The sequence below is a fragment of the Staurois parvus genome, unplaced genomic scaffold (genome assembly GCF_062004578.1).
Source record: "Staurois parvus isolate SC_StPar_1 unplaced genomic scaffold, SC_StPar_1.0 ptg000490l, whole genome shotgun sequence".
NCBI classification, from domain to species: Eukaryota; Metazoa; Chordata; class Amphibia; order Anura; family Ranidae; genus Staurois; species Staurois parvus.
Window position 1 is genome coordinate 630,642 of NW_028318286.1, and position 27,425 is coordinate 658,066.

A 27,425-nucleotide genomic window follows, 5' to 3' on the forward strand; every position below is an offset into this window, starting at 1 on the left:
AAAAATATAAAAAAAAAAATAATTCTGACAAGGCACAAAAAGCCTCATGGATGGCACTAGCTCCCGTCTTCTCGTATTGTCTTGGAATCCTATTAAAGGTTGCCTCCAGTTGATATATTCATGGATAAAATTTAAAGAACGCATTGACATCTCAAAGCTGGGAGTGCTTCAGACTTCGTTTTCTGAACCTGAGAAGGCTTATCTATTATACATGAATTATAACTTTGTCGAACTATTTTCACATGCCCTGTTTTGCAGCAAGCGAGGAGAGAAAAAAAATATTTAATGTAAGTTAAAATAAATTTAAATTTTTTTTTTTTCTGTAAATGACCAACTTTAACCGAATCAAAATCCAGCATGAATATTGTCCTTTTAGGATGGAATGAAATTGTAGAATGTTAGAGAAAATGTTAATGAATATACAGTCTTGATGGTTCTCGTTTAACAGGTGACACCACCGGTAAAATAAAAATTTCATGACCCAATTTTTATTTTTTTTTTCCCCCCTGAAAGTATTGGTGTGAAAAAAAAAAGTCAGAAATGGATTGCATTTTAAAACGAACTTTGCTTAAAAAGAAAAAAAACAAACAAACAAGCAAAACAAATTAATTGCACTAGACTGACAAGTGATAAAAGGACTTTTTTTTTGGAACGGCTACAAATATTGTGCATCGCACAAAGCTACGAGCTCAAATATGAAGCATTTTTGTGTGAAAAACTTGGCAAACTTTTTTTTGTTATGATATATTTTAATATATAAATGTTGCAATGTCCCATAACCTACACTACAAATATACAAATATTGCTATAAAACTATTGCGTTCTATGAGGAGCCGAATGATGTGCTTGTTATTTTTTTTCTTTTCCTGATACTTCCGTGAACTATGTGTATGGCGTATGTATTTTGAGCAGTTTTTTTATTTTATCACAGGTTCTGTTTTCAGTCTACTTATGTAAAAGACAGCACATTCAATGCAGTAATTGATTATTATTATTCTGAATACTATTATAATGTTATTTTATGCCGCAGTTTATGGTATATTCAAGATTTACTCTGCCAGTTTTCAAACTGTTCTTGCTTACTGTGTATTGGTAGAAATGTCATAAATCATGGCTGCAATACTTAACTCGACAATAAAATTTACTTATATGTTGCCACAAAGTCTAATTTTTGTGTTTTTTATTTATTTTTTTATTCTTTTGTTTTTATTTTTATCTTTTTTTCATTTCTCTCCTACTTTATATTACATATTTTTCTTGCAGTTTCTTTGTCAAATGTTTGCATTATATGGCAGAGTATATTTTTAATCCTGGATTGTACCTAAGGATGCTACTAATCTGTATTCGGACCGTGAAATCACTGAGAATTCAGCGTATCTATTCACAAGAGCTCAGTGACGCAAAGAAAATGCAGCCTAGCCATTGCATTGCAGACTGTTACTATAACTGAGAATGCAGCCTACCGCTGTACTGGAGACCAATGGGGTCACTGAGAATGCAGCCTACCGCTGTACTGGAGACCAATGGGGTCACTGAGAATGCAGCCTACCGCTGTACTGGAGACCAATGGGGTCACTGAGAATGCAGCCTACCGCTGTACTAGAGACCCATGGGGTCACTGAGAATGCAGCCTACCGCTGTACTAGAGACCCATGGGGTCACTGAGAATGCAGCCTACCGCTGTACTAGAGACCCATGGGGTCACTGAGAATGCAGCCTACCGCTGTACTAGAGACCCATGGGGTCTCTGAGAATGCAGCCTACTGCTGTACTAGAGACCCATGGGGTCACTGAGAATGCAGCCTACTGCTGTACTAGAGACCCATGGGGTCTCTGAGAATGCAGCCTACCGCTGTACTAGAGACCCATGGGGTCACTGAGAATGCAGCCTACGGCTATACTAGAGACCAATGGGGTCACTGAGAATGCAGCCTACGGCTATACTAGAGACCAATGGGGTCACTGAGAATGCAGCCTACTGCTGTACTAGAGACCAATGGGGTCACTGAGAATGCAGCCTACCGCTGTACTAAAGACCAATGGGGTCACTGAGAATGCACCATACCGTTGTACTAGAGACCAATGGGGTCACTGAGAATGCAGCCTACCGCTGTACTAGAAGCCAATGGGGTCACTGAGAATGCAGCCTACCGCTGTACTAGAGACCAATGGGGTCACTGAGAATGTAGCCTACCGCTATACTAGAGGCCAATGGGGTCACTGAGAATGCAGCCTACCGCTGTACTAAAGACCAATGGGGTCACTGAGAATGCAGCCTACCGCTGTACTAGAGACCAATGGGGTCACTGGGAATGCACCCCACCGCTGTACTAGAGACCGATGGGGTCACTGAGAATGCTCTGTCCTTTCACTGTGCACCTGTACCATCAAGGAGAATGCAATCTATTCAATCGCTAGGGACTGGTGCTATGAATGAGAATGCAGCAAATCCATGCCATTCAACAGGCTTTATTGGAGAATACAGGCTGTCCATTCACTAGAGAGTGGTGACGTCTCTGAAAATGCAGCCTATAAATTCACTAGAGAGCGGTGACATCACTGAGAATGCAGCCTATCCATTCACTAGAGAGCGGTGACATCACTGAGAATGCGGCCTATCCCTTCACTAGGAAGCAGCGACGTCACTGAGAATGCAGCCTATAAATTCAGTAGAGAGAGGTGACATCACTGAGAATGCAGCCTATCCATTTGCTAGAGAGCAATGACATCACTGAGAATGCAGCTTATCTATTCACTAGAGAGCGGTGACATCACGGAGAATGCAGCCTATCCATTCACTAGATTAATTCATTACCATTAATTACCAATCAAAACCCATTCAAGACCCAAATCAAGCCCATAAGAAAACATTATATTTGCCTTTGATACAAGTACAAAAAAAGCAAATGCAATCTAAAGATTTACATAAATCTTTCATCTTTATGACCGCCTCATGTGATCAGTCACAACATGAAGTCATCTGGTAAATCCTGCTGTTACTTTAACAACTTAATTGTTTGACATTGTCTGTTTATGGGATTACAGGGAGTAAAAACATGGCTATGATAAATACCCCCATAGTCCCCGGGTCAGTCTGTACAACTGTTCTTCACGGTAATGTGGCAGGTATCTGTCACTCGCCACGCTGCACTGATAACTCAGTCAAAACACTTCCATGCTCCAGCCGGCAGTTCAAAAGGCCCCACACCCATCAGGTGGTATTGCAGGTTTTTCAACTCTTTATGCTGAAAATGTAAAATGTCCCACATCTCTGTAATACACCACACGCCGTAATGAAAAAGAAAAATCCTTAATCAATAACTATTTTCAAAGGGTTGAGTGATGTATTGAGCATTTTTTTTTTTTGATCCTTTCATTCAACATTTCAGATCAAATCTAAACTCTTTCAAACAGAAAAATCTAATAGGACCTTTATATGCATAAGTGTGCTTGTTTCCCTTGATTTTATGTTTATTAGGAATGGAATAACAAAATAAGCAATAAGGATACATTTTCCGTCCATTTTCTGACCGCATTTAAAGGAATTTCTTTGTTGTCCAATAAGGGATACAGCAAGGGTAGAAACTCTTGAACAGTCGGGTCTTACTGCCACCCTCAGGATGTTGGAACACTGGCACACAAAAGAAAAACCGTTAAGCCAGTCTCTTTTGCCTCTACCTACAGCTGCCATGCCTCAATGAAGAGCTCCTCCACACAAGAACTGGGGGGGGGGGGCAGCAAAGAGCTCCATCTCAGATTAATAAAGGTCCAGAGAAGTGCCAGACCTCAGATACAGTGTCAAAATATGTCCTTCCTCCAGGGCTTTTACTCTGCTGTGTCTTACAGCCCGTCAGAGCTGAGGAGGAACCTAGGAGAGCCTCTCCTACCTTTTCACAGCAGAATCACCACCCCAGCCGAGAGTTCTCCTCACAAGAACCCAACACAGCAAAGAGCTCCATCCCACAATAATATCCTCAAGAGAAATGCCAGCTCAGCTTTCAGACCTCAGATAGAGAGTTGGGGTATGTCCTCTCCCCTGGGCTTCTACCTGGCTGTCATATGACCCATCAGACCTGAGGAGGAGCCTAGGAGAGCCTCTCCTACCTTTTCACAGCAGAATCACCACCCCAGCCGAGAGTTCTCCCAACAAGAACCCCCACAACAAACAGCTCCATCCCACAATAATAAATATCCTCAAGGGAAATGCCAGCTCAACTTTCAGACCTCAGAGTCGGGGAATGTCCTTCCCCCTGGGCTTCTACTCGGCTGTCATATGACCCGTCAGAACTGTGGAGGAGCCTAAGAGAGCCTCCCTCAGCATTGAGCTACTGCTGCAATATCTGAAGTGTGTGCTGTAAGCTGCAAGGAAAAAAGTGATGTAATGGTGTCAGGACCCACTGCACCCAGCAGGAGATGCAGGGCATGTGCCCCAGGTGCCTGGTGCTAATTTTCACCCTGGGCTCAGTAAGTTTCCTCTGGAGATTTGGTAGGCTGGTTTACTAATCAGTAACCATGATGACATAAATCCTTTTGAGAACTACATAAATAAGATTTTTGTATTTACCGTAAAATCTTTTTTCTTGAAGTCTTTCAAGGGACACAGGGAATTGTGAGAAATTCCTGAACAGTCAGCTGCCAACTTCAGGAGGTTGGGACACTGGCAAACAGCGTGGAACAGTAGGAAGGCTTTACTCAAGTGAATCAATCTTCTAGATTTGTGCTTAGGGTCTTGTCCCTTGCAATCAGTACTGCATGGGAATACCCTTACTTCTTCCTTGCTAGGAAGTATCTATCACTGGAAGGTCCTGTACTCCATTGAAGGGTCAGCAGGTTGGACACATTACTCTAATACACGTCTTCAAGAGGGATAGAGGATTTCATTGGATCTGATTACTGAAAGTTAATCTTGTATAAACTGAGCCTATGAGGAAGTCTCCCTAAATTCTTCATATTCTAACTAATATTAGGATTTCTACCCTTGCTCTGCGACTCATAATTTTGTTTTCAATGGGCTAGGTTAGATGATTTAATATTTTATACCTTCCCCTATGGCCAAGCTTCCTTTCCTGGAAGTAAAGGGTTTGGTGTGTTAAGCCTTAGCCTTTAGTACAGTTGTCAGTTTTATTCGCTATTGGCCATAGTATGTCTGTTTATGCTCCTAGGCTTGGTCCAGCAAATATTTTAATTGCTGACCACCTTTGTTTCTGGTCTATTCTTTTCTCCTGTTTAGGTGGAATGCTGTTCCACTGTTTGTTGGTGGATGGTTGGCCCGTCCACCATTCCATGATTGAGGCCCATGGCACCTTCTGTCTTCCCTTTAGGGGTTTATATTTGTCCTGGTCCCGAGTACCAGGATGAACCTAGGTGCCCTCCCCCCATCATGACAATTTCAAAAGTTTGCCTTTTTTTCAGGTGTTGATTCCTTTGATACTCTTTTAACTCCATTCCATGATTGAGGCTCATGGCACCTTCTGTCTTCCCCTTAGGGGTTTATATTTGTCCTGGTCCTGAGTACCAGGATGAACCAAGGCACCCTCTCCCCATCATGGCAACTTCAAAATAGTTTGCCTTTTTTCAGGTGTTGATTTCTTTGCAGAATGATTTCCACTTGTTGGATTTCCTTGTGGCTTTGCCCACCTTTCATTTGGACTGCTTTTGGAAGTCTCAACTGTTCAACAATTTCTACAATTCCTGTGTCTCTCAATGGAAAATAAAGAAAATATTTTCTTTATACTTACCGTAAAATCATTGAGGAACACAGGTCCAGCTTCTATGTATTATTGGCCCTACAGTATGCACTCCTTGCTCACAAAACTAAGGCATGACGGTTGGAGGTGGAGTCATACAGGGACCGGCTTAACATCTCTTGTTTGCCAGTGTCCTAACCTTCTGAAGGTGGCAGTATAACCCCAAGAGTTTCTTCACCCCAATTCTGCACCCCTCAATGAACCTAAAAAACGAGATGTTACTGTACGAACAAAAATCTTTTCTTTTTTTTTTTTGTGGCCTTTGAAAAGATTTATGTTATTATAATCAATGATTAGCAAATATCACAAGATCCAGTCTACCAAATCTCCCGAAGATATTTATTGAGCCCAGGGGTGTAACTAGGGCATGCTATAACCTGTACTGTTGTATTTTATACACTTATGGCCTCTGCACTCTGTAGAGTACACTGTATGTTAAATGCTCCTGTCTGCTGCCCTCTGTATTCTGTGCTGTATGTTAAATACTCCTGACCACTGCACTCTGTACACTGGCCTGTACATGACATACTGCTGACCCCTGCACTATGTATACATATTTCTGACCCCTGCATTCTGTTTGCTCCTGACCAAAATATTAATTGTCTCAACAGTTGCCGATTGCTAAGATGTCCCTGACTATTTTAAAGAAGTTCTCCTTTAAGGTAGGAATACACAAAGTGTTGGCTCTCCCTCTATTTCCTGTGTTCTGTATCTATATATGTAACTGATGACTTTTATTTTTTAACCTCTTGGCGCCAGCCAAACGCAAATGTGTGGCCTCCCAGCATCTGGGCCTAGACGCCGAGCGGCCGCACATTTGCCTTCTATTAAAAAAAAACATGCTCCCAGCACACATGTTCGGTACTCATGGAAAGGTCCCGATCTCCTCTTTCGATCGGGACCTTTCCCGATCATGTGACCGCCGTGACAGCAAATCACAGCGGTCACATGTGCCTAAAATCCCAACCCGCCTCCTGGATTCTGGAACCCTTAAAGGCCCGGGAGGTGCTGGTGCCAAGGGGTTAAAGATGATTGTGTTGAGTGTTGAGTAACATCCGGTAGCCGCTTCCTTGCACAGTATTTATAGCATATTTTGTGGGTCATGTGCTGTATATAGGGAGTATGTTTGTTTTTTTTTTATTTTACAATACCCCTTTAAGCCCTTTACTTTGTTAGCGCATTTAGGCCACACTTACCATTTGATGCAGTATACTTACCACAGGACCTGCAGAGCCACCTCAGGGTATAATGCTCAAGAATAAGAACTCCTTCCCCTCTCTACATCTCCATGACATAGAGTAGTCCAGCGGGAAAGACCTAGGCATGGATGACAACATTGCTTTAGATTTTGGTGCAGCAGAGGCAGCGTTGTCAGCTCACTACATGAAATTAGGAGCTCAATGAAGTTCTGGCAGGATCACGCTACAGGAATATAGGAGCCCACTGGAGTTCCGGCAGGATCACGCTACAGGAAGATAGGAGCCCACTGGAGTTCCGGCAGGATCACGCTACAGGAAGATAGGAGCCCACTGGAGTTCCGGCAGGATCACGCTACAGGAAGATAGCCCACTGGAGTTCCGGCAGGATCACGCTACAGGAAGATAGGAGCCCACTTGAGTTCCGGCAGGATCACGCTACAGGAAGATAGGAGCCCACTGGAGTTCCGGTAGGATCACGCTACAGGAAGATAGGAGCCCACTGGAGTTCCGGCAGGGTCACACTACAGGAAGATAGGAGCCCACTTGAGTTCCGGCAGGATCACACTACAGGAAGATAGGAGCCCACTGGAGTTCCGGCAGGAACACACTACAGGAGGATAGGAGCCCACTGGAGTTCCGGCAGGATAACGCTACAGGAAGATAGGAGCCCACTGGAGTTCCGGCAGGATCACACTACAGGAAGATAGGAGCCCACTGGAATTCCGGCAGGATCACACTACAGGAAGACAGGAGCTCACTGGAGTTCCGGCAGCATCACACTACAGGAAGACAGGAGCCCACTGGAATTCCGACAGGATCAACAATTATTTTTTGTACGCACAGAATTTTTAATACGACAAAACTGGGAAACGTACATGTATAGAATGCATCTTTCCCAGACATACTGTACACCTTAAGGTATGCAGAACTCTTCTACGGGCATGCTTTAAAGGCCCTCAATGTCTGGTTTGTGTGTGTGGCTTACAGGCCCTTTCCAGAGCTGCACCGAATACTGCCAGAGCCTTTATTTAATGATTTATCCAGAGACAATCGCATACTTATTACAGACCTCAAGCTGCTTTCACAAAACTTAATTGTTATTGATTTTGGTAATAGATGTCTTCTGTTATTAGACCCCAACAAGATAAAATATGATCCAGTGGAAATAAACAAAACAGGATTTGGTTATTGGATGGGTGACAAGCCCCGGAGGTGGCTAAATGCATCGTTGATAAAAAAATTATAGAGAAGCTGTGTTACCTGCCAATAGATTTATATTGTGATCTACCAATGCTGCTGTGCTCTGTAGCTGCATAGCCTGTAAGCCTTCCCTCTATATATATATATATATATATATATATATATATATATATATATATATATATATATCGCGGGTGGCTAGCTCTCACCAACATCAGGGGCTCACTGCAGGCTTTTTGGGATGCTGTCATGCTAAAACTAGACCTGGATGATTTGGAGGAAGAGTACCCCTCCCACTTTCCCACTCTCCTAGCAGAGATGGGGACCATCTGGAAATGCTGTCTTTATTAAGCAGCCAAGCAAACTCCCTAATAACTCCTGCAACCAATAATAAAGGTTTATTTTAGAACAAAAATTTTACATCATTTTTAAATCATTTTAATAAATACAAATGATCAGTTTTTTATATTTATAAATGTTAAAGAAAAGGTAAAATAACCCCCCTCCAGCAAAACACAGCATCTGCTCCCAGGGAGGACACGGAGTCGCGGACACAGGTAAGACACAGCAGCACCTGTCCCTTTCCCATGGAAATGTGTCTCTTCCGTGGGAAAGGGGGGGGCGGCGCTTCTGCCATGCCCCCCCCCTGAAAAGTGCCGCCCTGGGCAAATGCCTTGTTTGCCTCGCGGCAAATACGCCCCTGCTCCCAATGTATTTCTTTTTTAAGGTAAATGCTTCATTAGCAGTCTAAAACGAGCCCAAATAAAGGATGGCTTCCATGTGTTTTTTGTCCATGTTTTTTTAATTGTTCATTAATGGACACAAGATCCAGTTTTTCATTGACAATTGGGGTATCCTTCTGCCTAAAGGAAGATTTGGACACTGACAAACATCTAAGCCATTGGCCAGCCAGGTATAACCCCCTACCACTCCCAGCATGCTTCAGGTTTGTAGAAAAGCAGTCCTTAGGAGTAGGACACAACACTGAGGGGTGAGAAATCTCTCCCTTGATGAACCCTAAGAAACAGACTGTACAGTAGGTATAAAAATCCTATTCAAGTATCGTTCATTAAGGAACACAGAACTCCCAGCATGCTTGGGTTTTATGCTAGTGTCTTAGCAGGATGGATGTCCTTTCTGTACTGGGAAAAGTTTACCAGCTATTTTGAGTTTTGCTCAGGATATTTTCTTTGCTTCAATCAAAACTTCATCTACATTACCCTGGGCTCTATATAGCTATCCGGATCAGTGTTTCCTTGGCAGTAGCAAAGGCCATACCCAGACCCCATTAGACTGAAGATTGTAGGACCTGCCTGGTGTGGGACCCTCGGGCACAGGGCTTGGCTTCTGGTTTCTTCTGTCTGTGAAACCTTCCAGACCTTCAGGCAACGCAGCTCTGCTTGTGGCACTTTCCAGACTATCGGGCACATGGCTCTGCTTGTGGTGCTTTCCAGACCTTTGTACACGTGGCTCTGCTTGTTGTGCTTTCCAGACCTTTGGGCCCAAGGCTGGTTTTGGTGCTTTCTAGATGTTTGGGCACAAGGGCTGTGTCTGTGGCACTTTCCAGACCTTTGGGCACACGAGAAACTAACTGTACAATTTCAGCATCTGCTGAAACAGACTGGCTGAACATGTCAGCAGCTGGCAAGGGTGTTCGTGGACACCACATTGCTGGAGTGAAGGTGAGTAAAGGTCATGCCTTTAGATCCTGCAGGCAGGTCTTCAAGCTGCTGACTGCCCCCAGTTCTATTGTTTTTGGTATGTGGGCCTATTAGCATTTTGGAATTTTTACAACCTACCCTTCAGTTGGACTGCTTATGGATCGTCTATGAATAACTGAATTCCCTAATGAACAATAATAAAAAGTTTTATTTGGCATTTAAGATACAATACAAAACATAAGTAATAGTAAAAAGCCATGATACCATTATAGCACGGTTGTACAAGGACAGACGAGTGTTTGTGACCACAGTACAATCAAACCATCAGAGCTCTACCGCGAAGAATGAATATGATGTCATTGAAGAAAAAAGGATGCAAAAATAGAGAAAACAAATAAAACATGCTATTGTATGGTCTCAAGTGTACAGGACTTTTCATTTGGACTCCGGTGTTTATCAACTGCTGCATGTCTAACCACTAGGTTAGTGTGGTCATCAAGGCTAAGAACTAATAGACTCGGGGTGTATCCTTGAGAGGGTGAGAAAGGTCTATCAAGCAGGTCAACCTACTAATCCCCTGGGAATTGAGAAGGAAAAAAGGATCCTGGCCAACACTTTCCCACTTTTGTTAGCATGTTCATAGAACATTTTATGACTTAAAGCAAATATCTTTCTGACCTGTTTTCCCAATTCTTCTAACAGGGCCTGTGTCACGTACCTTGGTTGAAGGCCGAACTGATGAGAGGGTTTCCCTTGCAGCTCTGGTCCGAGCACCCATGAAGGTGGTGACAAAGGTACAAGGCTCAAAGAAGCACGGGGTCTGGTAGCTTGATAGCAGCTGACTGCCAGGGACAAGATGTTGTCAGGATGAGCCAGGGTCATACTTGGTGGAGCTGAAACGTGGTTAGATAGCAGGCTGAAGTCAGTACTAGGGAAGCAGGCAGAGCAAGGTCCAGTAGCAGGCTGAGGTCAGCACCAGAGAAACAGGCAGAGAGTAGTCAGAGGCAAGCCGAGGTCGGTATACACAGAAGGTGCACACAGAAGTGCCTACCGGTCAGTGCATGCTGGATATTAGCCTGGGCTCTGTGCTGGTACATGTACAGTGGGGATCGAAAGTTTGGGCACCCCAGCTAAAAATTTGTATTTATGTGCATAAAGAAGCCAAGGAAAGATGGAAAAATCTCCAAAAGGCATCAAATTACAGATTAGACATTCTTATGATATGTCAACAAAAGTTAGATTTTATTTCCATCATTTACACTTTCAAAATAACAGAAAACCAAAAAATGGCGTCTGCAAAAGTTTGGGCACCCTGCAGAATTTATAGCATGCACTGCCCCCTGTGCAAAGCTGAGACTTGCCACTGTCATGGATTGTTCTCAATCATCCTCTGGGAAGACCAGGTGATGTCAAGCTCAAAGGTTTTAAATGCCCAGACTCATCTGACCTTGCCCCAACAATCAGCACCATGGGTTCTTCTAAGCAGTTGTCTTGAAAACTGAAAATAGTTGACGCTCACAAAGCTGGAGAAGGCTATAAGAAGATAGCAAAGCGTTTTCAGATGTCAGTATCTTCTGTTCGGAATGTAATTAAGAAATGGCAGTCATCAGGAACAGTGGAAGATAAAGCAAGATCTGGAAGACCAAGAAAATATCAGACAGAACAGCTCGCAGGATTGTGAGAAAAACAATTCAAAACCCACGTTTGACTGCAAGATCCCTCCAGAAAGATCTGGCAGACACTGGAGTTGTGGTCACTATTCCACTATAAAGAGATACTTGTACAAATATGGTCTTCATGGAAGAGTCATCAGAAGAAAACCTCTTCTACGTCCTTACCACAAAAATCATCGTTTGAACTTTGCAAATGAACATATAGACAAGCCTGATGCATTTTGGAAACAAGTTCTGTGGACCGATGAGGTTAAAATTGAACTTTTTGGCCGGAATGAGCAAAGGTACGTTTGGAAAAGAAGGGGCACAGAATTTAATGAAAAGAACCTCTGTCCAACTGTTAAGCATGGGGTTGGATCAATCATGCTTTGGGATTGTGTTGCAGCCAGTGGCACAGGGAACATCTCACGAGTAGAAGGACAAATGGATTCAATAAAATTTCAGCAAATTTTGGATGGTAACTTGATGCCATCTGTGAAAAAGCTGAAGTTAAAGAGAGGATGGCTTCTACAAATGGATAATGATCCTAAACACACCTTGAAATCCACGGGGGATTACATCAAGAGGCATAAACTGAAGGTTTTGCCATGGCCTTCACAATCTCCTGACCTCAACATCATTGAAAATCTATGGATAGACCTTAAAAGAGCCGTGCGTGACAGACAGCCCAGAAATCTCTAAGAACTGGAAGACTTTTGTAAGGAAGAATGGGCAAAGATACCTCAAACAAGAATTGAAAGACTCTTGGCTGGCTACAAAAAGCGTTTACAAGCTGTGATACTTGCCAAAGGGGGCAGTACAAGATATTAACTCTGCAGGGTGCCCAAACTTTTGCAGACGCCATTTTTTTGTTTTCTGTCATTTTGAAAGTGTAAATGATGGAAATAAAATCTAACTTTTGTTGACATATTATAAGAATGTCTGATCTGTAATTTGATGCCTTTTGGAGATTTTTCCATCTTTCCCTGGCTTCTTTATGCACATTAATACAAATTTTTAGCTGGGGTGCCCAAACTTTCGATCCCCACTGTACATGAGCATTACCTACACGGGAATGAGCATTAGCTGTAGCATTAATATTAGCTGTGCGAGTATTGGTCCTCTGCAGGGGCAGACTGACCATTTGAAAACTCGGGCACTGCCTGAGGGCCCGGGGTCAGTAGGGGGCCCCATGAGATGCCCCTGGTACCTTTTTCATAGGCTTTTTTGAGTTTGGGCAAGGACACAGGGGCCCCATGATCCCCTATTGCCTGGGGGCCCCATGAGTTGTCAGTCCGCCCCTGGTCCTCTGACAACTTGTCTAGTCTGCAGCAATGCTTCAAGGGTAATGGTGGCTTGATGTGCCAGCTCCAGATTAGTGATCTTAGCCAATAAGGCAGCAATATATAGCCTGTTCCCCCCCTCCCCCTCTTAAGTTTGATAGATACTTCTATGAACTCACCTCTAATGAGGCATTTATGCGCCTCCTATTGAGATATGTTCGAGGTATCGGGGGTTACATTCAGATCGAAATATTCTTCAAGTCTGGTTTAAAGAGTTTTGAAATGCACGGGTCTGCCAACAAGGATGGTTGCCATAGTTTCGATCTTGTATCACGATCGGGGAAGTACAGAGCCATCGTGACTGGATGGAGGTCTGACACGTACAGAGGTTTACTTGTGGTTTACTGCAAGAAGGTTAGATTTAGGTCAGTCTGAGTAAAGAATAAATAGTCTATTCTGGAATATTTCTGGGGTGGTGGTGAGAACAATATGTAGTCTTTCACAGTCGGGTGAAGGAATAACCAAGTATCATGAAGAGTCAAGGCAAAGGAAAGGAAAACTGTAGTTTTATTTGGCATAATGCCCAGTGGGGAATAGATGAGGAACCACTCAAGCAGTCTAGAAGCAGGTTGAGCAGTACGTTCATGTCCCCCCCATCAATAGCAGTAAGCCTGAGTGGAAGGTCGTCAGGAGGTCACCTATCTTCTTCAAAAAAGAAACCTGTTTCTCATATGGGCAATATATATAATTGATAAGGTAATGGGCCTGTGTCCTGTTTTGCCCTTGAGAATTGGGCATTGCCAGTTGGGCAGTAAGCTGCAAATTAACCCCTCCCGGCCCTTTAAGGGTTTCAGAAGCCGGGAGGCGGGGCAGGTTTTAGGGTCATGTGATTAGCTGTCACGGCGGTCACATGATCGGGAAAGGTCCCGATCGCATGAGGGGATTGGGACCATTCTGTGAGTACCGGACATGTGTGCTGGGAGCACGCAGGGCGCGCGCTCTCAGCACATATGTTTTTCTTAATGGGATGCAAATGTGCGGCCGCTCGACGTCAAGGCCCAGACACCGGGAGGATGCACATTTGCATGCAGCCAGCACCAAGAGGTTAAAGTGGAACTTTACTCATAATAATTGATAACAAATAATGTTATTTAGCAAGGAACATACATTCCATATTAATAATTCTGCTACCAAAATAAGTGTGTGATGTAAATGGCCTCCAGTGTTGTTCCTGTTTCTTCTTGCTGGAAGCGGCCATTTTGTTGAAGCCCAGAGCCCTGAGCAGCAGTTATCCACATCATAGCAAAAGTACTGCTACAGGGCGGCACAGCTGCATAAAATTACGTATATATATACATGATTTGCATTTCCGTGTAGGGAGTGTGCACGCACCGCCCTACTTGCACAGCTATTGCCGGCTAGGGATGTCAATCACCGGGTCCCGGCCAGAGATTCCCGACCGGCACTTGGCGATTGTCGGGTAACGCTGACAGGGGAGAGACCTGGGTGTGAACAACACAGGTCTCTCTCCTGTTAGTAAGGACATGCTGCTTTGTATCTCTCTGCACAGCATGTCTCCCTAGTAAAACACAGCACACAGTAAAACACACACAGCACACAATTAACCCTTTGATCGCCCAGCTCTTGACCCCTTCCTGTCCAGTGCCATTAGTACAGTATCAGTGCTTTTTATTAGCACTGGTCACTGGAGATGTCAGTGGCAGTTAGTCAGTTCCCCCCCAGTGTCAGAATGCCCTTCACAGTCCCGCTATAAGCCGCTGATCACCGCCATTACTAGTATAAAAAAATAAAAATTCCAGTATCTATACCGCCATTTGTAGACACTATAACTTTCACATAAACCAATTAATTTACATGTATTGGGATTTTTTTATAGCAGAGACATCTAGCAGAATACATTTTGGCCTAAATTTATGAATAAATTTGATTGTTAAAATTTTTTTTTATTGGAAATGTTTTATAGCAAAAAGTCAAAAATATTTTTGTTTTCAAAATTTTCGGTCTTTTTTTGTTTATAGCACAAAAAATAAAAAATGCACAGGTGATCAAATACCACCGAAAGAAAGCTCTATTTGTGGGAAATAAGGACATACATATTATTTGGGTGCAGTGTTGTATGACCGCGCAAGTGGACCGTAATGCCAAAAATGGCCTGGTCAGGAAGGGGGGGAATCCTGTGGAGGGCAAGTGGTTAAAGCAGAACTAAACCCTGCTATCATTTTCAGCCGAGGAAGCTGCCATCTGTTTGATCTACAACTACCATGGTGATGCACATATGATCAGTTATGTTGTTTTATGCTTTTGGTTGAGAACACAAGCAAATGTGACAGTTACATTCCTGTTTTTTTTTAAACTGTTAAATCGATAGGTTTAGCTCCGCTTTAACTCATTAGATCAGCCTCTACAATTTCGGCACAGTGCCTAAAAATGGAGAGCAACTGAGCATGTGCAGAGCAGGATGAGACAGTGTATCACTGGATTTTAACCTCTTCGCGCCGGCATATGTCTGTGACTCACGGAAAGGTCCCGATCTCCCCTTTCGATCAGGACCTTTTCCGATCATGTGACCGCGAATCACGGCGGTCACATGACCCTCAAACCCCTGCCTGCCTCCCAGCTTACGAAACTCTTAAAGTGCCGGGAGGCGGGCGGGATTTTAGGGTCATGTGACCACCGTGATTTGCCGTCCGATGATCGGAAAAGGTCCCGATCGAAAGGGGGGATTGGGACCTTTCCGTGAGTCACCGCCATATGCCGGCGCGAAGAGGTTAAAATCCAGTGATATACCGGCGAATCACGGCGGTCACATGATTGGAAAAGGTCCCGATCGAAAGGGGAGATCGGGACCTTTCTGGGAGTCACCGACATATGCCGGCGCGAAGAGGTTAAAATCCAGTGATACACCGGCGAATCACGGCGGTCACATGATTGGAAAAGGTCCCGATCGAAAGGGGAGATCGGGACCTTTCCGTGAGTTACGGACACATGTGCTGGGAGCGCGCAGGGCTATTCTGGGATATTGAGTCCCTTTGCATTGAAGGAGATTGGCTTTGGAGATACGTGAGGCTCTGTATAGGAGTTGTGAGCCATGGGGACAATAGGTAGGAGCTTCATCTAAAGCAGGGGTGTCAAACTCAATTTAATTGCATGCCAAATCAGCACTATGGTCGCCCTCAAAGGGCTGGCTGTATTTGTAAGACTAGATGTCCAGAGTTCCCCCACCCCCTCTTACATCAGATGTAAAGTCTGTACACCCCACAGTAGGGGCGTCCCTAGGGTTGGTGTCACCCGGTGCGGTAACACTTGGTGACTCCCCCTCCAACGATCCCCGCAGAATGGATCGGATCTGCAGATTGAGAATAATGGATCGGACTCTGATCCATTATGCTCAAGCCGCAGATCCGATCTATCCTGCGGTGATCTTCGACTTTCCTTTTACAACTTACCTGTTCGTGGAGTGGGTCCTGTGTCATCCTGTATAGGTTGCATGGTGACGATTCGGATCGGATCTGCAGATTGAGAATAATGGAACAGAGTCCAGTGTCACCCCATGCAGTCGGTGTCACTCAGTGCAGGATGCACCCCCCTCACCTGCCTTGGGATGCCACTGCCCCACAGTACACCCCCTTTACCTTGTGCTGCTGCCAAGAAGAAGCTGGGGGCAGATCTGGGAAGCAGAAATGCAGGGTCTGGAGGAGAACCAGAGGAGGGCTGGAGTCAGGTGCCAGAATCTGTTGAATGCTGAGACCAGGGGATATGGAGACGAGGGGGTGCTGCGGCTGCACAGAGAGATGCAGGATCTGTAGGTGGAGTTCTGTCCTCCTCTCTGCTGCCGACTGCTGAGATGGGGGGTGGCAGAGATGAGTCTCTCCGTGGCTACACGGAGAACCACAAGATATGGCAGAGGAATTCTGTCCTCCTCTCTGCTGCCGACTGCTGAGACAAGGTGGAGCTGGAGACAAGGGAAGCGCCGCAGCTGCAGGAGAGTTGTGAGGGCCATATGAAAAGCCTGATGGGCCAGATTCAGCCTGTGGACCTTGTGTTTGGCACATGTACTCTAAAGTCTCAAAGAACTTCAGAATGGGGGAACAAGATGGCTGGGCAGGTATAAAATCACCACCCCCCACTACACTCCAATGGGCAAGGGTCTCATTGGGAGGTTATTCAAACATAAGGGGAAGGGAGATGAGGAGGGAAGGAAGGGAATGTAGGGGAGGATGGAGAAAAGGGCAGGAATATAGGATTTTTATACTTACTGTGCAATCTATTTCCTGGGGTTCATCAAGGGACAGAGGTCTCACCCCTATGTGTTGTGACCTACTCCTAAAAACTGTATTTCTCCAAACCTGAAGCATGCTGGGAATGGGAGGGGGGTTATACCTGGCTGGCCAGTGGCTTTTTTATTTGCCAGTGTCCAGGTCTTCCTGTAGGCAGCAGCATAACCCAATTGTCTATGAATAACTTAATCCCATGTCCTTTAATCAACTCCAAGATAGATTTTATGTTAAGTACAAAAATCCTTTTATTTGTTACTTTTCTAAAAAAGCTAGATAAAAATACCTCTGTGCTTCCGAAAAAAAAAAACGTAGGAAGGTCACACAAGGAGAGAAGAGAGCGACAGAATTAGCCACTGATCGTGATAGAGGTGCTGGTGTTTTATTTTTTGTACTTGATAAAAATCCACCATGAAGAAAAAAAAAAGTGAAACTTTTCTGTAGAACAGAGAGGTCTGGCTGAATAATTTAGCAGCATCTTCTGCACCAACTGTACAGGGCTTGCCAAAAATAGATAGATAGATAGATAGATAGATAGATAGATAGATAGATAGATATGGGAGGGATAGATAGATAGATAGATAGATAGATAGATAGATAGATAGATAGATATGGGAGGGATAGATAGATAGATAGATAGATAGATAGATATGGGAGGGATAGATAGATAGATAGATAGATAGATAGATAGATAGATAGATAGATAGATATGGGAGGGATAGATAGATAGATAGATAGATAGATAGATAGATAGATAGATAGATAGAGAGATATGGGAGGGATAGATAGATAGATAGATATGGGATAGATAGATAGATAGATAGATAGATAGATAGATAGATAGATAGATAGATAGATATGGGAGGGATAGATAGATAGATAGATAGATAGATAGATAGATAGATAGATAATAGATAGATAGATAGATAGATAGATAGATAGATAGATAGATAGATATGGGAGGGATAGATAGATAGATAGATAGATAGATAGATAGATAGATAGATATGGGAGGGATAGATAGATAGATAGATAGATAGATATGGGAGGGATAGATAGATAGATAGATAGATAGATAGATAGATAGATAGATAGATAGATAGATAGATAGATATGGGAGGGATAGATAGATAGATAGATAGATAGATAGATAGATAGATAGATAGATAGATATGGGAGGGATAGATAGATAGATAGATAGATAGATAGATAGATAGATAGATAGATAGATAGATATGGGAGGGATAGATAGATAGATAGATAGATAGATAGATAATGATTTTTAATCATATAATATAATATTTATCCCAAGCCAGTGTAGTTTTCCGTTGAAGCATTCCTGACCTTTGTCTGCCTGCATAGGCACCTTCCTCACCTGTCTGAAACACGACACCGCAAGAGTTGCATCACACGCCCAAAGAGAATGCAAGATGTCGGTTTGTCACTCACTGCAGTTCTCTGTGAGTTCTCTCATTTCAGCAGCCAGTGCACACACCCCTACTGTCAACTGAATTTGAAATTTCAGATGGTGTGCAGGGAATTCCAGGTATGGATATTTTCACATAGTTCCATTGGTTCAGCTTGGACCACTGTAAGTATGTGTACATAAGGGCTTGCGATTGGCTCAATGTTGGTGCTAAAAGCACAAATCTCTGCCCTGCTCCTCTCCTTGCTAGAACAGTGGCCCTCCTGCTGAGGCTGTATCTCCCTTCATCTTGTGCCCACTCCACACCAGAGGCCTCCTCCCGACATTCCCGGCCTTTGACCAAAAGGAAGGAATGTTCACGCATAAATAGGGTTTCTGCACTTTACTGGTGGAACTTGGAAGATGGCATAAACAGTCGTATCATATTGACATAGCATCCGGGTTCATGTGATAGTACATAGTCAATTACAATTAGTGGATGGTCCGCAGTAACAACATGTGAAAGCATCATACAGCACTTTAAGTCAACCTTCTTTCTTTACCAGTCTATCTCTACCCGGGGTCATTAGTACTCACTGGGATAGGATCTCTGCAGTCACCTCCTCTATAGGCATGCTTCTCCTGGGACCCTCCAGGGAACTAGCCTCACTCAGGGAACTCCTGGCCAGGCCTAAAGGGCCTTTCACTACCGACCCTAGCCCCCAGAAGGGTTAGGAATTCCACAGCCGGCTCTATCCCCAGGCTCCAGCCCTGTCCTGGGCATCCACAAGCTGGCTACATATGTATTGGTGTGGGTCGTTTGGCTCTGAAGCCCCAACAGCACCAGGGCTCCTCCAAATCTGGCTTTAATCTGAGAACTGACTCTGACACCTACATCACTGCAGGAGGGCTCTAACTAAAAGGAGACTAGTCACCTAGTGGCAGACTAGCTAACTGCACCTGCCTACATGTATGTGCCATACTTATGGGATCCCTCTGGAAGCTGGAAATCCCTGTGGTGGGCACTGCTACTATAGTGATTGCTGCTAGCTTCTGGGTCTGGGGATATAACAAAGAGAAAAACACCGCTCCAGGTGAGCTGGGGAAATCGAACAGCTGGTCACTCCCGACAGGTGCTGGCCTGGCTCACCAACGCGATCAACCAGGAAACCAAGAGAAGATAGCCGTACACCTCAACAGGATACCAAAAAATTGCTTCTTTATTGCAAAGCTGACAGATAAAACAGCACTGGAATCCAAGGATGTTAACGCGTTTCACACAGCATTGTGTGATGCTGCACCCTGTGTGCATGGGCACCCTGACCAGTCTGCGGCTACACAGCCCCATACACAACAAACTGCCATGCCTATTTTTTCTGCTTTCAACACATCAACTTCAGGGACAGCATGTTCACTTGCTGCCTAATATATCCCACCCACTTTCAGATGCCATTGTAGCGAGATAATCAATGTAACCTGTCAGTGGTTATAAAGTCATGGCTGATTGGTGTATGGTATTTGTGACGGGAGTCACTTTGGGTGGGGGGCCCATGGAACACAGCTCAATTTGGAGAGGTGGGGAGACCCCTGTCTCAGCTCCCCATATCCCTATTTTGTGTAAGTCACCCTGTGCCTGTTAGGGGTACAAGGTGATCTGTCCTAATATTGTGTAGACATATCTAGGAGATAGGTGGGGGCAGGGGCGGACTGACCATTTGGAAACTCGCCCGAGGGCCTGGGGTCAGTAGGGGGCCCCATGAGATGCCCCTGGTACCTTTTCATAGGCTTTTTTTAGTTTGGGCAAGGACACAGGGGCCCCATGACTTGTCAGTCTGCCCCTGGGTGGGGGGTTGTGGATTGTTTAGTGTCATGTGGCTGCATCCCATTGTTCTATTGTTTGTCTTGCTTTGGAGCAAACTATTATGGGATGTATGTATTTATGTGTATTGGCTTAGTGGGGGGTGTCTCCAGCAGCCCTCCCTCCTGATGGGACTGTCTGTTGGTGTGTCTCTTGTTACTAAATGTAGATTGCCCCGCCCTGTGTCATTATGCAGGGAGGGGGGTTGTCCCCCTGAGTGTATATATCTTGTATCTGTGTTAAAATAAACTAGTCTACCTCCTGGTTTACTTCAAGACTGGTGTCGTCTAGTCTTGTATGGTCGGCTGTGGTGTCTGTTGTCAGTATTCGGACGGGGAAGCGGTATTCTAACGGAAGTACTCAAGCGCAGTCTGGGGTCCGTTCCGTTTCAGTATTTGATCCTGCCAGGTTTCCTCTTTCTACCTGACCACGTCAAAGATGGAAGCAGATCTGCGCTGCTTGGAGATAAAGGGAGGCCATGCCTAAGCACAGCATGCCTGTACTCTTGTAGTCGGCATTTGCTGCCACGCTCTATTGATTGACAGCAGCTCCGAGCTGGAGGCTCAACACCACAATGTTGATCGGGGGAATATCAGATTGCCTCTCGGGGAATCAGGAAAGAATTTTTCCCACCTGCAGGAGCAAATTGCATCATGCTAGATCATGGGTGTCAAACTGGCGGCCTTCCAGCTGTTGCCAAACTACAAGTCCTGTGAGGCTTTGCAAGATTGACAGTTACAAGCATGACTCCCAAAGGCAGAGGCATGATGGGACTTGTAGTTCCGCAACAGCTGGAGGGCCGCCAGTTTGACACCCCTGCTCTAGATCAATGGTGGGTGTAGGATTACAACTTTTTTTTTTGTTGAACTGGATGGACTTTTGTCTTTTTCCAGCCAGACTAACTATGTAACTATGTATGTAACTCCGCGGCTTGTAGCGAGTATCGATCAGCGCAGTTGTGGAACGCGGGTCAGCAGGAATCTAGGCTTTATAACTTATTTACATTATGAACATTATTCAGGGGAATAATAATTCTGACTCCATTGGAACATTTCATCTTTTATTTTCATTGGCAACATTATCGCACTACTTCCCCCCCGCTGGAGGCTGTGCAGTCACACGACCGCCGAATAAAACATCAAAAAGGTATAAAATGTTTATTTTCCTTCAAAAAAAAAAAAAAAAGTGAATGTGATTACAGTTTAAAAAAAATGCAATTGGCTGTATCACAGCGTGCAATTTCAGGACTGCGTTTGCAGATACTTGACGAGCACGTCCCCAATCCGGCCGAGTCCCGGCCAGTCGATTCATGGCTTCCTTCCTGAGCTTCCCAGCAAGTGAGCTTTCATCGCATCCTCCCTGCCGGCCAAACCAAACACACTCTGCTCATTTCATCCATCGCCTTTGGCTTTGCTGTACAATCTATTTTTTTTTTCTCTTACTTTGTTGTGGTAGAAAGCTAAAACACAGGATGGATTACAATAACCGGAAACTCAGCCATGTCCCTGAGAAAAAAAGGTATCCGAAAAGCAGGTAGAGACTGATCCAGGGGCCAAGATGCTCTTGTATAGGGTTCTGCCTTGCTTTTTACTCCCCAGAGAATTGGTGCAGGACCCCCCCTCTTCTGATTCACCCCTTGTCTTCGCCTCCTATCCACCTCTAAGCACTGTCTCTTGCTTTCACCCCTACCCACCTCCCAATACAGAACCCCCTACCCAGCTCCCAGTACAGAACCCCCTACCCACCTCCTAGTACAGAACCCCCTACCCACCTCCCAGTACAGAACCCCCTACCCACCTCCCAATACAGACCCCCCTACCCACCTCCCAGTACAGAACCCCCTACCCACCTCCCAGTACAGAACCCCCTACCCACCTCCCAATACAGAACCCCCTACCCAGCTCCCAGTACAGAACCCCCTACCCACCTCCTAGTACAGAACCCCCTACCCACCTCCCAGTACAGAACCCCCTACCCACCTCCCAATACAGAACCCCTTACCCACCTCCCAGTACAGAACCCCCTACCCACCTCCCAGTACAGAACCCCCTACCCACCTCCCAATACAGAACCCCCTACCCAGCTCCCAATACAGAACCCCTTACCCACCTCCCAGTACAGAACCCCCTACCCACCTCCGAGTACAGAACCCCCTACCCACCTCCCAGTACAGAACCCCCTACCCACCTCCCAATACAGAACCCCCTACCCAGCTCCCAGTACAGATCCCCCTACCCACCTCCCAGTACAGAACCCCCTACCCACCTCCTAGTACAGAACCCCCTACCTACCTCCCAGTACAGATCCCCCTACCCACCTCCCAGTACAGAACCCCCTACCCACCTCCCAATACAGAACCCCTTACCCACCTCCCAATACAGAACCCCCTACCCACCTCCCAGTACCACCTCCTTTAGAGAATACAGAACCAAAATGGAATTTGTTAATGATAACAAAAAAAGCAGTAAAATAGATCCACTGCAGCCAGCAACAACAGATCCCCCTAGCAACAATAGACTCCCCTCAACAACGAAATACCATCCCAGCGACAATAGACCCCCAGATATAACAGATATCCCAGCAGCCAGCATCAATAGACCTCTCCCTTGACAGTAGATCCCTCCCAGCAACAAAAGACCCCCCCTCGCACAACAATAGACTCCCCTCAACAACAATGGACCCTACCATAACAGAATACCACCCCAGTGACAATAGACCCCCAGCAGCAACAACAGATATCTCAGCAGCCAACATCAATAGACCTTTCCCTCGACAGTAGATCCCTCCCAGCAACAATTGACAACCCCCTCCTACCACAACAATCGACTCCCCTCAACAACAATGGACAATACTACAACAAAATACCACCCCAGTGACAATAGACCCCCAGCAGCAACAACAGATATCCCAGCAGCCAGCATCAATAGACCTCTCCCTCGACAGTAGATTCCTCCCAGCAACAAAAGACCCCCCCTCGCACAACAATAGACTCCCCTCAACAACAATGGACCCTACCACAACAAAATACCACCCCACCTCCCAGTACCACCTCCTTTAGAGAATACAGAACCAAAATGGAATTTGTTAATGATAACAAAAAAAGCAGTAAAATAGATCCACTGCAGCCAGCAACAACAGATCCCCCCAGCAACAAAAGACCCCCCCACAACAATAGACTCCCCTCAACAACGAAATACCACCCCAGCGACAATAGACCCCCAGCAGCAACAACAGATATCCCAGCAGCCAGCATCAATAGACCTCTCCCTCAATAGTAGATCCCTCCCAGCAACAACTGATCCCCCCCAGCAACAATAGATACACCACCAACAGCAATAGACCTCCCCAGCAACAATAGACCCTCATGCAAAAATAGATCCTCTCTAGCAACAATAGATCCCCCAGCAGCCAGCATCAATAGACCCTCCAGCGCACCCCAGCACCCCTTGCCATTACATACACTCAGTGCTGGAAGTGCCAGGACTGTGTTCCCCCACATTCCTGCTGAAAAAAAGCCCTTTAGATCTGAGGTCTCCAGTCTTTTCAATATCAGGGCTATATCATATATTTGACAAATATTTGTAGGCCGAAAAAAGTTTTATATCCGGGGGTGCCCATCAGACTCCATCCCTACATTCAGGAGTGCCAATCACATTTTCCCCTTAGATCCAATCAGAGTTCCCACTAGATGCAGGAGTGTCCTGCAGAGTCCCTCCCTTATATCTAGGAGTGCCAGAGTTCCGCCTTACATCCAGGAGTGCCCAGCAGAGCCCCCCCAACATGCAATAGTGACCAGAAGAGTCCCCCATTCATCTAGGCATGCCAGGCAAAGTCCCTACTATACATCCTGGAATGTCCATCAGGGTCCCCCTTACATCTCAAAGTGCACAGCAGAGTCCACCCTTACATCCATGTGTGCCCTGCAAAGTCCCCACTATACAGCCACAGGTGCCCAGCAGAGTACACCCTATATCCAGAAGTGCACAGCAGAGTCCACCCTTACATCCATGTGTGCCCTGCAAAGTCCCCACTATACAGCCACAGGTGCCCAGCAGAGTCCACCCTATATCCAGATGTGCACAGCAGAGTCCACCCTTACATCCATGTGTGCCCTGCAAAGTCCCCACTATACAGCCACAGGTGCCCAGCAGAGTCCACCCTATATCCAGATGTGCACAGCAGAGTCCACCCTTTCATCCATGTGTGCCCTGCAAAGTCCCCACTATACAGCCACAGGTGCCCAGCAGAGTCCACCCTATATCCAGATGTGCACAGCAGAGTCCACCCTTTCATCCATGTGTGCCCTGCAAAGTCCCCACTGTACAGGCACAAGTGCCCAGCGGAGTCCACCCTACATCCAGAAGTGCCCAGCAGAGTCCACCCTTACATCCATGTGTGCCCTGCAAAGTCCTCCCTTACCTTTCAGCTTCATATTGGAAGCCAGATCGCAGAGCAGGTCTGGACAGAGAAAGTCCAGTCCTCCTGTAAATCTGGGGAAGGGACAATCACATCATTGGTTGCTAAGATGTCAACAGTCCTAGTAACCACAGCAGAAGGGTGGATCTGCACTGAGTACTGGAGGTGGGGCAGTGAACCTCCAGTTTTTGTATTACCATACCAAACTGGTGCATCCACTTCCAGCCAGCTGGGGTATTTCCATGGCCGGTTGCTGCAGGCTGGATAAAGTCTTTTAGTGGGCCGAATGTCTGTGGGTTCCCTATCTATTTATTTTTTCTTTGGTTGAACTAGATAAACTTTTTTTCAACCTCACTAACTATGTAACTATGTCATGATTGCAATGATCGTCATGTACACGTGGATGTTCCACTCACTGAAATCCAAATATTACCTGCGTCCTTGTGTTGGGTAGATGCAGTGTGGGGCAGCAACAGAAAGCACACAGAGTCCCATTTTTGAGGGGAACCCCCATTCCAAAATGTATCGTAGAACTTGTGAACCAGTACAACAAGCCCAGTGGGGAAGCCCATCCGACCGGGGCACTTCCAACAGTTGGGAGCGGACTGTCAGCAGTGTGTGGTCCCAAACTGAAGACAGCGCTGGTCAAGGAGCGCGGAATGCAGCCTGGCTGGTCCAAACCAAAGAGGAGCTTGCTGAAGTTACAGATGTAGATCCTATGCTTTCCCTACTCCTCCGGAACCTCTCTGTACTGCTAGTTCTGGTAACCTGTCCCTACACTAGCCACTTACAAAAAGACTCTGCGTGACCCAAGATGGCCACCTGGAACCAGCGTAGCCAATTGGAAACTCATAACTTCCTCCTCCAGCTGCATTGCCGTTCCAGATGAGCACCACCTGCATTGGAGAATGTAGCCTGTAGCTGCCTACACATGTCATCTCAATGGCCATGGATCTGAACCTGCCAGTGTGTTCTCTGGTTCCTTCTTCTGCCTCTTTCTGAAACCACCACATAGTCTCCTCCAACCAATGGTGCAATGCAGGAAGGCTTCACACTATAGCATCATGATACATGAGGCTGCAGTACTGCCTCAGAAGCACCGTGGACATCTAGATTTTGGTTGCAGCCCTTCATAGATACCCTACATTGGCTTGAGATCTTTGACTTTGTGACCTTGTAGCACTAAAACTTCTGAAAACGTACAAATGACACCATCTGCATGGGGTCTGTAAGAGTTTCGAGCACTGTGCAGGTGAAGGACATATTTTACAGGTAGATGATGCTTGTTAGGAAGGCTCAGGAAGAGTTTTGCAAATCCTTCAGAACACAGACTGGTAAAAGACGGAGTACACAGCACAGGTGTGACACCGAGGGGAACTCAGATTTGTTCCAAGTGTTTAGTTAATGCTTTTTTTTTTCTCCAACGCTTCGCTTGCTGCTCTATTTGAGTCGGCGCTGTTGCTGAGGTCAACTGATTTTCCCTTCTACATTGACTGCCGATGACAGCTTTCTGGAAGCAGCTTGCCGGCAAGACCGCCACTTCCTGCAGCTGCAGCCGTCGCTGCTGCCAAAAGCAGACAATGAGTGCGTCTGCGTGCCAAGGACTTTGAACGTTGAGAAAGCACGATCATGATTGCCCTGGCAACTACCCTTAACTCTTCCACGACTGCAGTGCAGCCGCTTCATGACGAACACCGATCCCTGATTTTAGGGAAGATTTTGGTGTCTCTTAGCTTTGCCCCTTGAAAAATGTTCGTTTTTTTGGGTGTGACTTTGGTGACCTGAAATCGGAAAATCCCCATTTTTTTGCATGCTGGAGTAAACTCTTAGGCTTTGAATGTACTCAGTGTACTTCAAGAAGCATTGTGGGCTAATGGAGGAGTAGGGTCATGTTTTAAGGTGGAATTAGAGTCTGCTGGGTTTTTGCCATATGTATGGCATCTTGCACATTATGGCAGAGGCACCTGCCAAGGAGCACCACTGCAATGGCCACCATGTCCCTTGCAGCTCCTGCATATGTATGGCATCTTGCACATTATGGCAGAGGCACCCGCCAAGGAGCACCACTGCAATGGCCACCATGTCCCTTGCAGCTCCTGCATATGTATGGCATCTTGCACATTATGGCAGAGGCACCCGCCAAGGAGCACCACTGCAATGGCCACCATGTCCCTTGCAGTTCCTGCATATGTATGGCATCTTGCACATTATGGCAGAGGCACCCGCCAAGGAGCACCACTGCAATGGCCACCATGTCCCTTGCAGCTCCTGCTGACATCTTCGCCCGGTCTTCCTCCAGGTTCAGTATCTTTGGCCACCTCGATTGTAGATTGGTCCAACGAAGTAACCACTGAGCTATCGCCAGCCATCAGCGATCTCGATTGGCTGGCCCCAGGGTGACAAAACTTCTACGCACAGGAGTTAACCCATCCCTGCACATGTGTGACTCAGTGTACATTCACAAATACATCGTTGGAAGAAAGGATTTTGTTGGGAGTCTCCTCTGCAATAAAGACCTGCTCTTTCCCTTCTGTTTTCCCCTGGTGATCTGACCAGTAGCACACCTTCTGTAATAGAGATCCTCTACTCTGGATGAAGGAGCTACAGGGGGCAACTTTGGACAGCGGCAGGGGCGGACTGACAACTCTAGGGGCTCCCGGGCAATAGTAGATCATGGGGCCCCTGTGTCCTTGCCCAAACTCAAAAAAG

At 45.7% G+C, this 27,425-nt stretch overlaps 1 protein-coding gene across 2 annotated transcripts in view; it reads left to right on the forward strand.

The window, feature by feature from the left end:
- The first annotated feature begins 6,358 nt into the window (after window positions 1-6,358).
- Window positions 6,359-27,425, forward strand: part of ZBP1 (Z-DNA binding protein 1) — a 62,358-nt gene continuing 41,291 nt past the window's right edge. The window contains exon 1 of one of the 2 annotated variants that reach the window (XM_089689674.1): window positions 6,359-6,409. The gene's annotated coding sequence lies outside the window, so the exon portion shown is untranslated. Of the gene's footprint in view, window positions 6,410-10,507; window positions 10,602-27,425 lie in introns of those variants that run through there. The other variant, XM_089689673.1, reaches the window with a different exon arrangement.